General features: G+C 43.2%; 1 pseudogene; it reads right to left on the bottom strand.

Moving 5' to 3' along the window:
• The window catches only part of LOC110528802, a 37,358-nt pseudogene extending 32,048 nt beyond the window's left edge, over positions 1–5,310 (bottom strand).
• Positions 5,311–15,615: the final 10,305 nt, after the last annotated feature.

Below are 15,615 nucleotides of genomic sequence, written 5' to 3'. Positions count from 1 at the left end.
ACACAGCATTACTTTAGTGCCTTATTGCAAACAGAATGCATGTTTTGGAATATAATTATTCTGTACATGCTTCCTTCTTTTCCCTCTGTCAGTTAGGTTAAATACAATGTTGTTGATCCATCCTCAGTTTTCTCCTATAACAGATATTAAACTTTTTTAAAGTCACCATTGGCCTCATGGTGAAATTCCTGAGCAGTTTCCTTCCTCTCCAGCAACTGAGTTAGGAAGGACACCTGTACCTTTGTAGTGACTGGGTATATTGATACACCATCCAAGGTGTGTATCAAATGTGTGCTTGTTTTATTATGTGACTTCTGAAGCACATTTCTACTCCTTATTTTTTTTACTCCTTATTTACTTATTTAGACTTGCCATAGAAAAGGGGTTGAATACTTATTGACTCAAGGCATTATAGCTTTCCATTTTTTTTAATTAATTTGTAAAAATGTTTTTTTTAAATAATTCCACTTTGACATAATGGGGTATTGTGTGTGGGCCAGTGACAACAAATCTAAATTGAATTCATTTTAAATTCAGGCTGTAACACAACAAAATGTAGAAAAGGTAAAGGGGTGTGAATACTTTCTGAGGGCAATGTATTGTATATATGCTCCTAGACCAGATACAGTAACAAGTATTACTGTACTAAACCAGATACTGTACATCAGGAGGCCTCTTTCTCTCCTAAACCCCCACAAGACACAGGGCTGTCAGCACTCAGAATGATAACAGTCTGATGACAGAGGGGAAGAACAAACAGATCACTGTTCAAATGGCTAGAGGAAGGATTTAGGCGTTTGTCTCTGGGACTATCATACTTTCCAAAAGAATGCCTTTGCCCATACACTGTCAGTCAGAGGAACACCAAACACAAAAAAACATCTAAACAGACATCCAGAGCTGACAGACGGATCCAAAGAAATGAAGGAGGAGGACGACGAGGAGGGGGCGCAGGAGGAGAGCGAGGAGGGGCAGGCTGGATGTCAAGGATTTACGGATTGGCGGCCGTTCATCTTTGCAGCAGCAGAACGAATGCTTCTTCGTCTCACAGACAGTATAGCAACAGACAGCTGCCTCCCGTTTCCAGCGCTGTGTGCCTCTCTAACTTAGATCACTGAGAGGGTTGTCAGCACACACAGAGAGACACGCACAAAGACAACATAGCCAGCTGCCACAAGTCCAGGGACTAGTTTTTGGAGAGAGAGAGAGAGAGGGGGGGAGGGGGATTTGCATGAGCCAGGCTCCCTTGGGGTCATTCCTCGCTCGCTGAAACGGGGAGAGCACAAAAGACAACACTTAACATATTTGCTAAAAGATGACAACCCTACCTAGATCTCATTTGAAGCCGGCCTTTGTCAGGAGCGGCAGACGAGAAAAGTCCACTGATATTTGCGAGAGAGAGAGAGAGAGCGCCTGACAAGTGTCTCTTTCTTTAACATTACAAGGAATCCATCTACATACATCTTCCTGAGCAGTAATTCCCCAGGGTGCAGTATATGCAAGGGAGTCATTTTGGAACGTTAATAAGAGAGAGGGCTTCTTTAATGGTAAACATTACAGACGGATAGAAACTGTCAGGCTAATTCCTGTCTTTAGTCCCACGGGGAATAGTCCAGCTAGCCTTAACGCCAAACCGCTCTCTGTATTCACTCTGAGTCAGAGGGAAAATCACTAGCTAGATAAACAAAGTAATCGCGAGGAGACTGTTATATATTAGTGTCTCTGTTTGTGAAGACCGTTTTCTTTAACCCTCTCTAATATCTCTACTTTCCCCTTCATTATCTCTTTGAGCAACTATTACGGCGCTTCTGACAAAGACATAAAATGAGACAATGTGTACATAATGAGGGGAATCATTGGTGCTGTCAGTTTCAGTTTCTAATATAGTAGGGATGTGTAGTGGATAGTGATCTTTAGTGTTTAGATCTTTAGTACAACATGATAATACTATGTGAGAGTGAATGCACACGCGCACACACATACATCCAACACACCCACACATACACACACTCCACCCCCCCACCCCCGTCCCACCCCCCCGTCCCACACACACAACTCTCATTACATCAGCAACAGCCAGTATAAATGACACGGGGTATAAGTCACTCTCTGTGCCTGTAGCCTCCACAACTTCCCTCTCTCTATCAATTTATCAGGAGAACCACCGGGTAGAAACACCACTAAGAGACTGCTCGGTGCATACCTGCTATCCATCCCTACACTAAATGACGTAGAACGTCAACTTCCTTATTTAGGAAATAACCAAATTAAATCCAGTAAATATCAGTACAGATAGTTGTCCTGATTTTTTAAAAATTTTTTAAGGAATAAATCGTGTTTAATGTTCACACGGGCTTTTGCCTTGACTTATACGACAAGAGATCACTCATCTGTAGGGGCCCAAACTGAGATATTTGGATTTGCAAACAGGCTCTATGATGTGCGTAATAGAATCGGAAACAGAGATGTACTGTATAAATCAAGCAAAATACATTTGAGAATGAATCAAACAACAGCACTATAGCAAGGGGACATTTTTACAATGCAGTGGAAATATCTCCATCTGAAACAGTCTTCATCTTCATTCCAGAGAAGTTCTTGGCTGTATTAGCCTACACTATAACAAGCTGCATTATGTGGGCTAATCTAATGAAAACGAATCTATTCTATCATTCAGCAAATATACAGTGGATTTACATGAAATGAATGAATTAGTAAAGTACGGGGGTGGAAATGGATAATCAATCGACATATGTGACCACGAGCTGTGGTGCGTTTCAGAGAGAGAGAGCGAGAGAGAGGCTAATATTAACATTCATCTCTATACTAAGGTATAAAACAACAAGTGAAAACTTAGCGACAAATTAACATGACAAATTAACAAAATGTTGATGTTGAAGAAAGTAGGCTAAGTCCTATTTGTTATTTCTCGGAACACACAGAGAAATACACATTAGACGTGGTGCATAACATTCTGTCTGGCCTACCTTGTGATGATGACTGTTCCACTACATTATCTAAAGAACAAACACTATTTTTTGGTGACCTAAAAAAAGTTCATTCTTGTCCCTTTTTGAATTGCACACCTCACATTACAGTTTGTACGATGCATACGGATCAACGTCACAAAGCCAGTCCGGAAATGGGATAGGCCAAAATCTTCTACAATCACATATTCAGGACAAAGTGGAATTATTGTCATGCTCATTCGGGATATTTTGGTTTTGATGCAAAATATCTCAATAGTCTTTTATCAATTTGAAATATGTGTCTAATAGCCTAACTAGGCTATATATTTCAGTGTTCCATGTTGATAAAGGCCTAATGGTGACAAAGATGACCTCTTAATGTGTTAATTAATAGCTGCTTAAAACTGCTGTTTGTCATTTCTGATGAGGTTAATAATAAATTACTATCTATATTTATTATTTGTAGGGTAGGTTTCTGGTACAAGAAACATTCTATTAAAACAAATTACTGATAAATGACTGATATATTGTGTTTACATTACAGATTGTTTGCCACACCTGAGACTAACAAAAGCTAACCTTACAGTCTATTCTCCTAATAATTTGATTATACTCATTTACTAGTAGTATATCCATAATAACAACGTTTGAAGATTAGTATAACACGTGTACCGGTATATTAGTCATCATTTAAGCAGACTAATATATGCTGAATATAGCCGACAAAACAAGTGGACCTGGGAGACATTCCTGTTAGCCTACTATTGCCCAAGCACAGCGTGTGAAAGGGGTTCTGGGTGCAGCAATTCAGAAAACATATCGGCGTCATAGTGATGTGCATTCAAAACCAGCACAGAAGACAGACGTCAAGGGTCCGTTTGCATTCACCGCGACCATCTGATGCGAGGCATATTCCATTAGGTATACTATAGTAATCATTTGTTTTCCGAGAGTGGCAACAATTCGGCCAAGATGGAGTATGATGCAAAATCATTTTGATATTTGAATCGTTTTAACTTGGACACAAGCCTGAAGATGATAGACCTAATAGCGTGGAAAAATCAACATGTAGGCCTACATTGCTAAACTCTCACAAAACAATGTACACGCATGCAACATATCTCATCGTACATCAGTAATATTTCCTGACATTGTTTTAAAGAAACTGACACAAAACGCATGCTTGAAAACAAGCACGGTCAAAACAACCACAATTTAATAAATAACAACAACAGTTCATCAAATGAAAGATTGGGAAAAAAAGAACCTACCATAGACGCTGCTGCTACTGATCATGTCTCGCTGCGAATAACGGGGAAGAAGAGGGGAGAGCATTGGAATTGGAATTTGGACGAGGAGGAATTCCAAAGGTTGTTTTACATAAGAAGCAATACTCTCCACTCTCACATTTCAGTTTAACGTGAGTCCTTCTAGTCAGGGCTACTCAATACTCATCTAGCCTACATGCATACTATTACAGGGAAAGTGGACCCTGGCAGCAAAACGCTGTTGGATAGCGCTGTAGAGAGAGGGGGGGGGGGGGGGGGGCAAATCATATGATGGTGCACCCACTTGGTTCACACCAGATCATTTGCGCATTGATTACTGTTATTATGTTATCGAGAAAGTTACATGTGGTGAATTCGCTCTCGCCTAATAAAAATACACAAGCTCTAGCATAGGCTACTCTCGTGCTTTAACAATAGATAGCGTGTCATAAGGACTGTGATATTGCATCCGCTCATGCGAACGATAAGATACATAGGGATGGATACTTGTTGTAATCACCGTGTGCATGTATAAAAGTTGGCTACTTTGAAACAATTCAAATATCCCCCCCCCCCCCCCCCCCCCGTGCACTGTCATTCGAACCGAGCAATAGCCCTTGGATCGCCTAAATAAGAACACAACATACCCATGCGGTTTTAAGTGCCACTAATCCAAAACGCAAATGCGCTACTTTACAATTCTAAAACGAACAAACTCGTTGATACATGATTTGCAAAACCACTAAAACTTGTTTTTAACTGTGAATACTTAAATCCCGTATGATCCATTGCGTCTCGGAGGGTGGTGGTGTCTTTACGGATAAAGCGCTTGGGTGCCTTGCTAAGGCAAGACTCGCCTAATATCGGCTACTTTAATTGCGGACATCTCGAAACTAGTTCTGGAAAGGCTTACCTGTATGTGCGACAGGTCGACCTCTGGGGTTAGAGCAACATCGATCCACGGTAGAGCTTGCTGATGAATGACTGTGCGGTGGGTTAAGTGAGGCTGCCTGCGATTTAAAACCATTCCAAGTTAGCGCAGGCAACACTGACCACAGCCACTGCCATGTTGGAATTTCAAACCCTAAAACAGCTGCTTCGGAGACTGACCAGTATGCCTTGCATTGCGCATGCGTCTAGCTGCAAAGACCAGAAATTCAAAGTCCCGCGTAAAGGGGTAATTATGCAAGGTTATTATCGTGTTATACCAATAGACATCGAGGCGGCATTGTATTGGGAAATAAGCAGAAGCTCGTGATTGTGTTCAAGTAAAAGCTACAGTAGACTATTGTAGGCTATGAGATTGGATCTGTCTAAGCAGATACTTTTAATCTATGTATCATTTATAATAGCGTGCTGATAAAAAAGAACAATTGAAAATAAGAAATCAATAACCATTGTCCCATATTTAGAGAACAATCTGGGAATGTAGCCTATCGTGTGCATTTGTGATTGCTGTGTGACACACGCGCGCTCACCCACAGACACACACACTCATTCCACTAGCCCTAGTGCTGTGTCTCCCAATGATAATTATAGCACCAATGTAGAATTATCTATCTGAGTCCTAATTAGAGCTGAGCTGTCCCAGTTAACACACTATCAGAGCATCAGTAGGGAGATCACATTTAAACAAGACATCAAAGATGGAACAACTGTCAGATGAAGTTCAGTGTGTCAAATATAGGCTCAATTGAAACATCCCAATTATCATGGCTGATATCTTTTATTTATTTACACAATCAAATAAGAGCCAGGAATTTGATTTGTATACAGTTGAAATAAAGGGAATATGTTAATTAAAAAATAGTGAGACGTCTGAGATGGTCTTCAGTGCTCACAAAAGAACAGTTGACGGCACTGAGTGCACACTTGTGCGCGCACGCACGCACACACGCACATGCACAACGCACACAAACTTGCACAGGCGCGCATGTGTGAGTGTGCACGCGCACACACACCTAGACGCACAAAGAGGTTCAAATGGGAATTATTTTTTAAAGTGCTATAAAACTGTCCCCAAAAGGGGTTGCAATTTCGATGACCATTTTTAACAGAGAATCGCTTCAATTCCCACTGTATGCTCCCATCTGTTCCACTCTGTTCCCCTTCAATTTAGCCCCTGATCACACATGGCCTGGCTGGCTGACTGACTGGCTAGGGCTGGCCGTATACTGTAGGGTTTCACTGGTCTTTTACGGGGACCTCTGGTTTGGACATCATCAGTTCAGCATGGAGCTATTCCAAATCCCAGTGCTCCAGTTCCCATCACACCTCCCAAAACAGGTTCCAATGTAGGTCTACCACCTTGTGGTCCCCAGGTATACCTCCAGACAGTGAGGCAGACCTCCAGACAGACAGATAGACAGACAGATAGACAAGCAGACAGACAGACCAACAGACCGACAGACAAGCAGATATACAGACACTTTCCACGCTAGAAATAAGAGGTGCAATTTACACTGAGTGTACAAAACATTAGGAACACCTGCTCTTTCCATGCCATAGACTGGCCAGGTGAATCCAGTTGAAAGCTGTGATCCCTTATTAATGTCACCTGTTAAATCAACTTAATTCAGTGTAGCTGAAGGGGAGGAGACAGGTTAGAAAAAGATCTTGAGACAATTGAGACATGTATTGTGTATGTGTGACATTCAGAGGTTGAATGGGCAAGACAAAATATTTAAGTGCCTTTGAATGGGGTATGGTAGTAAGTGCCAGATACACTGGTTTGAGTGTGTCAAGAACGACAATGCTGCTGGGTTTTTCACGCTCAACAGTTTTACGTCAAGTTGGACATCCAACCAACTTGACACAACTGTGGGAAGCATTGGAGTCAACATGGACCGTTTTCGACACCTTGTAGAGTCCATGCTCCGACAAATTGAGTCTGTTCTGAGTGCAAAAGGCTAGGTGCAACCCAATATTAGGAAGATGTTCTTAATGTTTTGTACACTCACCGTATTTGCATATTTTCTTCACATGCTGAGTAAATCTCACCCTTATTTTGTTGCAAAAAAGTACTTGACACATTGAGAGAATGTCCCCCCCCCCCCCCCCATTATGTTGAAACCTGGACTGGACTGAGGCCGATAGGAGGCCACAGCTGAATGTGAGTCACACTACTAGGACTGGTATTGCTGTGGTGATAGAAAGTGATGCAACAGAGACAGAGCGTTGAATCATTAGGAGGGTTTGGGGGCTGAGAATGGAGGGGGTTTGGCTCGCCTTGTGTGTGCCAGCCACCGTGATGGTGTACCTACGTGGCTGTGAGGTCCACACAGCTGCCGACTGGCTTGGAGGTCATTCTGAGATACAGCCACGCTGTGATTCTTGACGGTGCTGTGGGTGTGTAAACACACACTCACACACACACACAAATACACACATATACAAACACACATGCATACACACAAAAATACACAAACACATGCATACACATACAGTGCACACACATACATGAAAATACGCACGCAAGGACACACACACCTTGTGTCCAGCCTTTTGTCCTTGTGTCAGCAGGCAGGACACATGGAATTTGTCTCCTTTTCTTCACTTATAATATCCACACTTCACATACACTCCGAATTTCTTCCGAATTGTGTTGGTTTCTCTCTACTTGCGTAATATCTTTGTCCCTTTCCGTTTGATCCACTACACTATTATTTTTTTTGCAGGAAATGGTGGAGTACCTAGAGTACTTCAGACTTGATGTAGAAAGTACTGTGTAGTCTCCACACATAAAATACCCTCCTGTGGTAGGCAGAATATTTGCATCTAATTTGCAAATTGCAGTGAAGACAGCAATTCAGGGGATACTGAATATTCAACGATGGCATGAAATATTTGACACTAATCGGTAAAATACCACCTAGTGTCCGAATCTCCCAAAGTCATCTATCATTCGGATTTAGTTTTCAAATTAACCACAAGTCCAATTTGAAAGTGAATTTGCAAGAAAGCTCAGTCCGCCACCACCAACATGATTCCCTAAGAGTAATGGATAGGCTAGATAGACTGTGTGTGTGTGCGTGCGTGCGTGCGTGTGTGTGTGTGTGTGTATACTGTATGTGTAAGCATGGCCTTGTTGAATTTGAGCAGGCCTAGCCGTGATTTTACTGCTACATTAATCTAAATGGATTTGAAGTCATTAACCATTTCAGAGGTAATGATGTGGCGCTGCCACTAATGAGCTTTAGCTCTTAATTGAATAGGAGGGGGTGTACAGTGATGCTAAACCCACAGTAGACGTTCGCTCCACCCTCCTCGTTTCCATCCTACCACACACACACTGTCGACACACACATGCATGTGACTTTTGGTGACGCACACACACATGCACACCCTCGACGTTGACAATGTTTTTCCTTCCTTACACTCACAGGGGTTAGAGAAGGGGTTCCTAGTCACGTGACTGTCTGGATTACAGCCCCTCTGCCCGAGGACTTTGATGTCACCCTTCATCACTTCAAGACCACAAGCTGTACTTTTGTTTTACATCAATTACAGGAGGAATGTCTGTTTTTTTCCCCAGTCATCCTGAAAATGAAAAGAAAAACATTGTCTGGTGTCATATTATGATTGGATTATGCATTATTTAGTAGGCCACTGAAGTGCCGGATCCAAAAACATCTTAAAAAGCTTAATTTGAGATGCTTCTCGTCCTTAAAAACAAAACAAGCAGCTTTGTATAAAGGCAAAGTAGTTTTATCAACTGTCACACAGATCAAACATTTAAATTGAGAGAATGTGTTTTACATACATTAAGAATACAAATCTATTTTCTTTCCTTGATGTCTATAATCCTCAAATCACAGATATAATTGTATTCCTCATTTATAAATCATTATGCAAACATTTAACCTGCCATACTTATTAACAAATAAAGATGTCAAGTACAATTTGAATGAAGCTGAAATCTAACATAAAAATCTCACCTTTCTAAATTCCCTACAATACAATACGTTCCCTTGGTAATAGTACCTATGTGAAATAGGATTGTGTTGGTGTCTCTCATTAAGTGCAGTTACATTGCATAGAAACCCCCAGTGAATAGAGAACACTGATATAAAAAGAACACCCTCAAAAAGCAATGAAAGCCTAAGGGAGAAAAATGAGAGTATTTACAATGAAACCCAGTCACTGTTCCATAGTGCCTAGTGTTCAGAGAATCAGGAAGTAAATAGACTGAGTAGACAGGCTGAAAGGTCTGTGTGTCTCTGCTGGTGTGTGGTCTGCTGTCCTTTATGGACTGAGACTAAGACCCTGATGGGTCGGAGCTTAGATTGAACAGAGCCTATTGAGAATAAGCTACTAAATCTGGCAATAAAGGCAATGTGATTTACTGTAAACGCCACTGGGCCCACTGAGTCACGGCTATAGAGGCGCAAACCCATAGAGACACACGAGCGCGCGCACACACCCACACACACACACATTCAGGCACACACACACACACACACTCGCTCTCTCTCCCGCCTGGTTGGTTTGCCTCTGTCTGCTACGTGAGTCGCCCCACACACTCACTCTGTGCACCCAGTCATGCGGCTCAGCAGTAGTGACTTTGACAAATAACCAGGAAGTCCCACTGTTGGCTTAAAACTCCAAGTTGTTCAGTTGCATTTCTGCATTTGTCCTGCCTTAATGGCTGTGGAAGTGGCTTTCGAGGTAATCTGTCATTGATTGATTAGGTGCTGGCCAAATCCCCTCACCGAGTGCATTGGTAGGCTGGCCGCCCGCTGCTGCTGCTGTGTGAATGTGTAAGGGAATGGCTGTATTAGGGGAGTGTGTGTGTATGTGTGTGTGTGTGCGTGCATGTGCGTGTGTGTTAACGCTGCCTGCTACACAAACACACACTTACATCCACTCAGGTGGACAGGCTCATGAGAGGACTCCCACTGCAGCGGGCAAGGACACCATACATGCTGTTGTTTGTTATTGCTGCACAATAGAAACATGCTTTTTAGGCCTGCGAAACCAGACAGACAAAACATGTCCTTTTCATAAACATGCAGACATGTTGTGTCAGTCTGATTTCAGGTGGTAGCTAATAAGTGTCATTGCTGCTGTTGATTGGATTATTTATAATGCAGCATATGGCATCAATACAGCACAGTGGATCACTCAGAACATAGTGGAAAGATGATCACATTGAGAAGTGTTTGCCAATTAGATTGCAGTCTAATCCATACATGATAAGGTCAGACTTGTTAAGCATGCATAGTGTAGTCAACACAGTGCATTAGGGAAAGTATCCAGACCACTTCCCTTTTTCCACATTTTGTTACGTTCCAGCCTTATTCCTTTTAAAAAATATTTTTTTTACCCCCTTTTCTACCCAATTTCGTGATATCCAATTGTTAGTAGTTACTATCTTGTCTCATCGCCTCAACTCCCGTACGGGCTCGGGAGAGACGAAGGTCGAAAGCCATGCGTCCTCCGAAACACAACCCAACCAAGCCGCATCCAACCCGGAAGTCAGCCGCACCAATGTGTCGGAGGAAACACTGTGCACCTGGCAACCTGGTTAGCGTGCACTGCGCCCGGCCCGCCACAGGAGTCGCTAGTGCGCGATGAGACAAGGATATCCCTACCGGCCAAACCCTCCCTAACCCGGATGACGCTACGCCAATTGTGCGTCGCCCCTCGGACCTCTGGCTGCGACAGAGCCCCTGTAATAGGGTTAGAGACAGAGAATCCCAGTGGAAAGAGGGGAACCGGCCAGGCAGAGACAGCAAGGGTGGTTCGTTGCTCCAGAGCCTTTCCATTCACATTCACACTCCTGGGCCAGACTACACTCAATCATATGACCCACTGAAGAAATGAGTCTTCTGTAAAGACTTAAAGGTTGAGACGAGTCTGCGTCTCTCACATTGGTAGGCAGACCGTTCCATAAAAATTGAGCTCTATAGGAGAAAGCCCTGCCTCCAGCTGTTTGCTTAGAAATTCTAGGGACAATTAGGAGGCCTGCGTCTTGTGACCGTAGCATACGTGTAGGTATGTACGGCAGGATCAAATCAGAAAGATAGGTAGGAGCAAGCCCATGTAATGCTTTGTAGGTTAGCAGTAAAACCTTGAAATCAGCCCTTGCCTTAACAGGAAGCCAGTGTAGGGAGGCTAGCACTGGAGTAATATGATCAAATTTGTTGGTTCTAGTCAGGATTCAAGCAGCCGTATTTAGCACTAACTGAAGTTTATTTAGTGCTTTATCCGGGTAGCCGGAAATTAGAGCATTGTAGTAGTCTAACCTAGAAATAACAAAAGCATGGATTAATTTTTCTTCATCATTTTTGGACAGAAAGTTTCTGATTTTTGCAATGTTACGTAGATGGAAAAAAGCTGTCCTTGAAACAGTCTTGATATGTTTGTCAAAAGAGAGATCAGGGTCCAGAGTAACGCTGAGGTCCTTCACAGTTTTATTTGAGACGACTGTACAACCATCAAGATTAATTGTCAGATTCAACAGAAGATATCTTTGTTTCTTGGGACCTAGAACAAGCATCTCTGTTTTGTCCGAGTTTAAAAGTAGAACGTTTGCAGCCATCCACTTCCTTATGTCTGAAACACAGGCTTCTAGCAAGGGCAATTTTGGGGCTTCACCATGTTTAATTGAAATGCACAGCTGTGTGTCATCCTCATAGCAGTGAAAGTTAACATTAGGTTTTCGAATGACATCCCCAAGAGGTAAAATATATAGTGCAAACAATAGTGGTCCTAAAACGGAACCTTGAGGAACACCGAAATTTACAGTTGATTTGTCAGAGGACAAACCATCCACAGAGACAAACTGATATCTTTCTGACAGATAAGATCTAAACCAGGCCAGAACTTGTCCATGTAGATCAATTTGGGTTTCCAGTCTCTCCAAAAGAATGTGGTGATCGGTGGTATCAAAAGCAGCACTAAGGTCTAGGAGCACGAGGACAGATGCAGAGCCTCCGTCTGATGCCATTAAAAGGTAATTTACCACCTTCACAAGTGCAGTCTCAGTGCTATGATGGGGACTAAAACCAGACTGAAGCATTTCGTATACATTGTTTGTCTTCAGGAAGGCAGTGAGTTGCTGCGCAACAGCCTTTTCTAACATTTTTGAGAGGAATGGAAGATTCGATATAGGCCAATAGTTTTTTATATTTTCTGGGTCAAGGTTTGGTTTTTCCAAGAGAGGCTTTATTACTGCCACTTGTAGTAAGTTTGGTACACATCCGGTGGATAGAGAGCCGTTTATTATGTTCAACATAGGAGGGCCAAGCACAGGAAGCAGCTCTTTCAGTAGTTTAGTTGGAATAGGGTCCAGTATGCAGCTTGAGGTCCTGGCAGAGTTGTGCAGACTCAGGACAACTGAGCTTTGGAGGAATATGCAGATTTAAAGAGGAGTCCGTAATTTGCCTTCCAATAATCCTGATCTTTTCCTCAAAGAAGTTCATGAATTTATTACTACTGAAGTGAAAGCCATCCTCACTTGGGGAATGCTGCTTTTTAGTTAACTTTGCGACAGTATCAAAAATAAATTTCAGATCGTCCTTATTTTCCTCAATTAAGTTGGAAAAATTGGATGATCGAGCAGCAGTGAGGGCTCTTCGATACTGCAGGGCACTGTCATTCCAAGCTAGTCGGAATACTTCCAGTTTGGTGTGGCGCCATTTCCGTTCCAATTTTTTGGAAGCTTGCTTCAGAGCTCTGTTTTTTTCTGTATACCAGGGAGCTAGTTTCTTATGACAAATTATTTTAGTTTTTAGGGGTCCGTTTAGGGTATTGCGCAAGGTTAAATTAAGTTCCTCAGTTACTGATTTTTGTCCTGGAAGGGCATCAAGGAATATTTGTGTTGTCTGAGAATTTATAGCACGACTTTTGATGCTCCTTGGTTGGGGTCTGAGCAGATTATTTGTTGCAATGCAAATATAATAAAATGGTGGTCCGATAGTCCAGGATTATGAGGAAAAACATTAAGATCCACAACATTTATTCCATGGGACAAAACTAGGTCCAGAGTATGACTGTGACAGTGAGTAGATCCAGAGACATGTTGGACAAAACCCACTTAGTCGATGATGGCTCCGAAAGCCTTTTGGAGTGGGTCTGTGGACTTTTCCATGTGAATATTAAAGTCACCAAAAATTTGAATATTATCTGCTATGGCTACAAGGTCCGATAGGAATTCAGGGAACTCAGTGAGGAACGCGGTATACGGCCCAGGACGCCTGTAAACAGTAGCTATAAAAAGTGATTGAGTAGGTTGCATAGATTTCATGACTAGTAGCTCAAAAGACGAAAACGTAATAGTTTTTTTTGTAAATTGAAATTTGCTATCGTAAATGTTAGCAACACCTCTGCCTTAGCGGGATGCACGGGGGATATGGTCACTAGTGTAACCAGGAGGTGAGGCCTCATTTAACACAGTAAATTCATCATTGCAGACCTTTAAATAGTCTAACGTTTTCCATGTGGTTTGCTTTAATGATTAAATTACATTAATTAATATGATATTTGATTTAACACTATGCAATAATTTAAATGTATTCAAATAAAATCATAAAACCACCTGTCCATTTCACATTCTCCTTAATTCTATATTATAACTAAAACTAAAGTACATCCTTGTAACAGTTCTCAATCAAAGAATAACATGTTAGTCTCAAAAAAGCCAGAGACGTCTGGGCCATGAACAATTTTACATTAATTTTAATGGAGACACTTAAATGGTAATTATTCCAACTCGGCTCAAATGTGGAACTAACAAATGGAATTCAATCAGGGCTGGCACATAATGACCATCATTAGGCCCCCAAAAATTATAATGACATCCTATCTGCATTTCAACCTGACGACTCTTTTACGTTGGGATATCGAAGCCAACTCACATCTCCATGGTGATAAGCCGTATTTTTTTTGAACGCCGCTCATGGCTGGTAACCACCTCATTGTTTGTGGCGTAGTCTTCCGCTGAATGAACGACTGGCTTCATCTAATTAACTACTTGAAAGGTCTATTCTTGAGTTCGTCCTTAATTGAGAGTGGGAGAGTGCTGGCGTCATTGACCGCCATGGCTCTCTGTCTCCTATCTAGGCCTTTTCACATGATGCAGTTCTGCTCTGGCCTGGCCCTTTCACATGATGCAGTTCTGCTCTGGCCTGGCCCTTTCACATGATGCAGTTCTGCTCTGGCCTGGCCCTTTCACATGATGCAGTCCTGCTCTGGCCTGGCCCTTTCACATGATGCAGTCCTGCTCTGGCCTGGCCTTTTCACATGATGCAGTTCTGCTCTGGCCTGGCCTTTTCACATGATGCAGTCCTGCTCTGGCCTGGCCTTTTCACATGATGCAGTTCTGCTCTGGCCTGGCCCTTTCACGTGATGCAGTTCTGCTCTGGCCTGGCCCTTTCACATGATGCAGTTCTGCTCTGGCCTGGCCCTTTCACATGATGCAGTCCTGCTCTGGCCTGGCCTTTTCACATGATGCAGTTCTCCTCTGGCCTGGCCCTTTCACGTGATGCAGTTCTGCTCTGGCCTGGCCCTTTCACATGATGCAGTCCTGCTCTGGTCTGGCCCTTTCACATGATGCAGTTCTGCTCTGGCCTGGCCCTTTCACGTGATGCAGTTCTGCTCTGGCCTGGCCCTTTCACGTGATGCAGTTCTGCTCTGGTCTGGCCCTTTCACGTGATGCAGTTCTGCTCTGGCCTGGCCCTTTCACATGATGCAGTCCTGCTCTGGTCTGGCCCTTTCACATGATGCAGTTCTGCTCTGGCCTGGCCCTTTCACGTGATGCAGTTCTGCTCTGGCCTGGCCCTTTCACATGATGCAGTTCTGCTCTGGTCTGGCCCTTTCACGTGATGCAGTTCTGCTCTGGCCTGGCCCTTTCACATGATGCAGTCCTGCTCTGGCCTGGCCCTTTCACATGATGCAGTTCTGCTCTGGCCTGGCCTTTTCACATGATGCAGTTCTGCTCTGGCCTGGCCCTTTCACATGATGCAGTTCTGCTCTGGCCTGGCCTTTTCACATGATGCAGTCCTGCTCTGGCCTGGCCTTTTCACATGATGCAGTTCTGCTCTGGCCTGGCCTTTTCACATGATGCAGTTCTGCTCTGGCCTGGCCTTTTCACATGATGCAGTTCTGCTCTGGTCTGGCCTTTTCACATGATGCAGTCCTGCTCTGGCCAGGCCTTTTCACATGATGCAGTTCTGCTCTGGCCTGGCCCTTTCACATGATGCAGTTCTGCTCTGGCCTGGCCTTTTCACATGATGCAGTCCTGCTCTGGCCAGGCCTTTTCACATGATGCAGTTCTGCTCTGGTCTGGCCTTTTCACATGATGCAGTTCTGCTCTGGCCTGGCCTTTTCACATGATGCAGTCCTGCTCTGGCCTGGCCTTTTCACATTATCGCGGT

Source organism: Oncorhynchus mykiss, chromosome 7 (genome assembly GCF_013265735.2).
Source record: "Oncorhynchus mykiss isolate Arlee chromosome 7, USDA_OmykA_1.1, whole genome shotgun sequence".
In the NCBI taxonomy this organism is placed as follows: Eukaryota; Metazoa; Chordata; class Actinopteri; order Salmoniformes; family Salmonidae; genus Oncorhynchus; species Oncorhynchus mykiss.
Note: the sequence above shows the minus strand (reverse complement) of the source record. Positions and strands in the feature narration are given on the sequence as shown.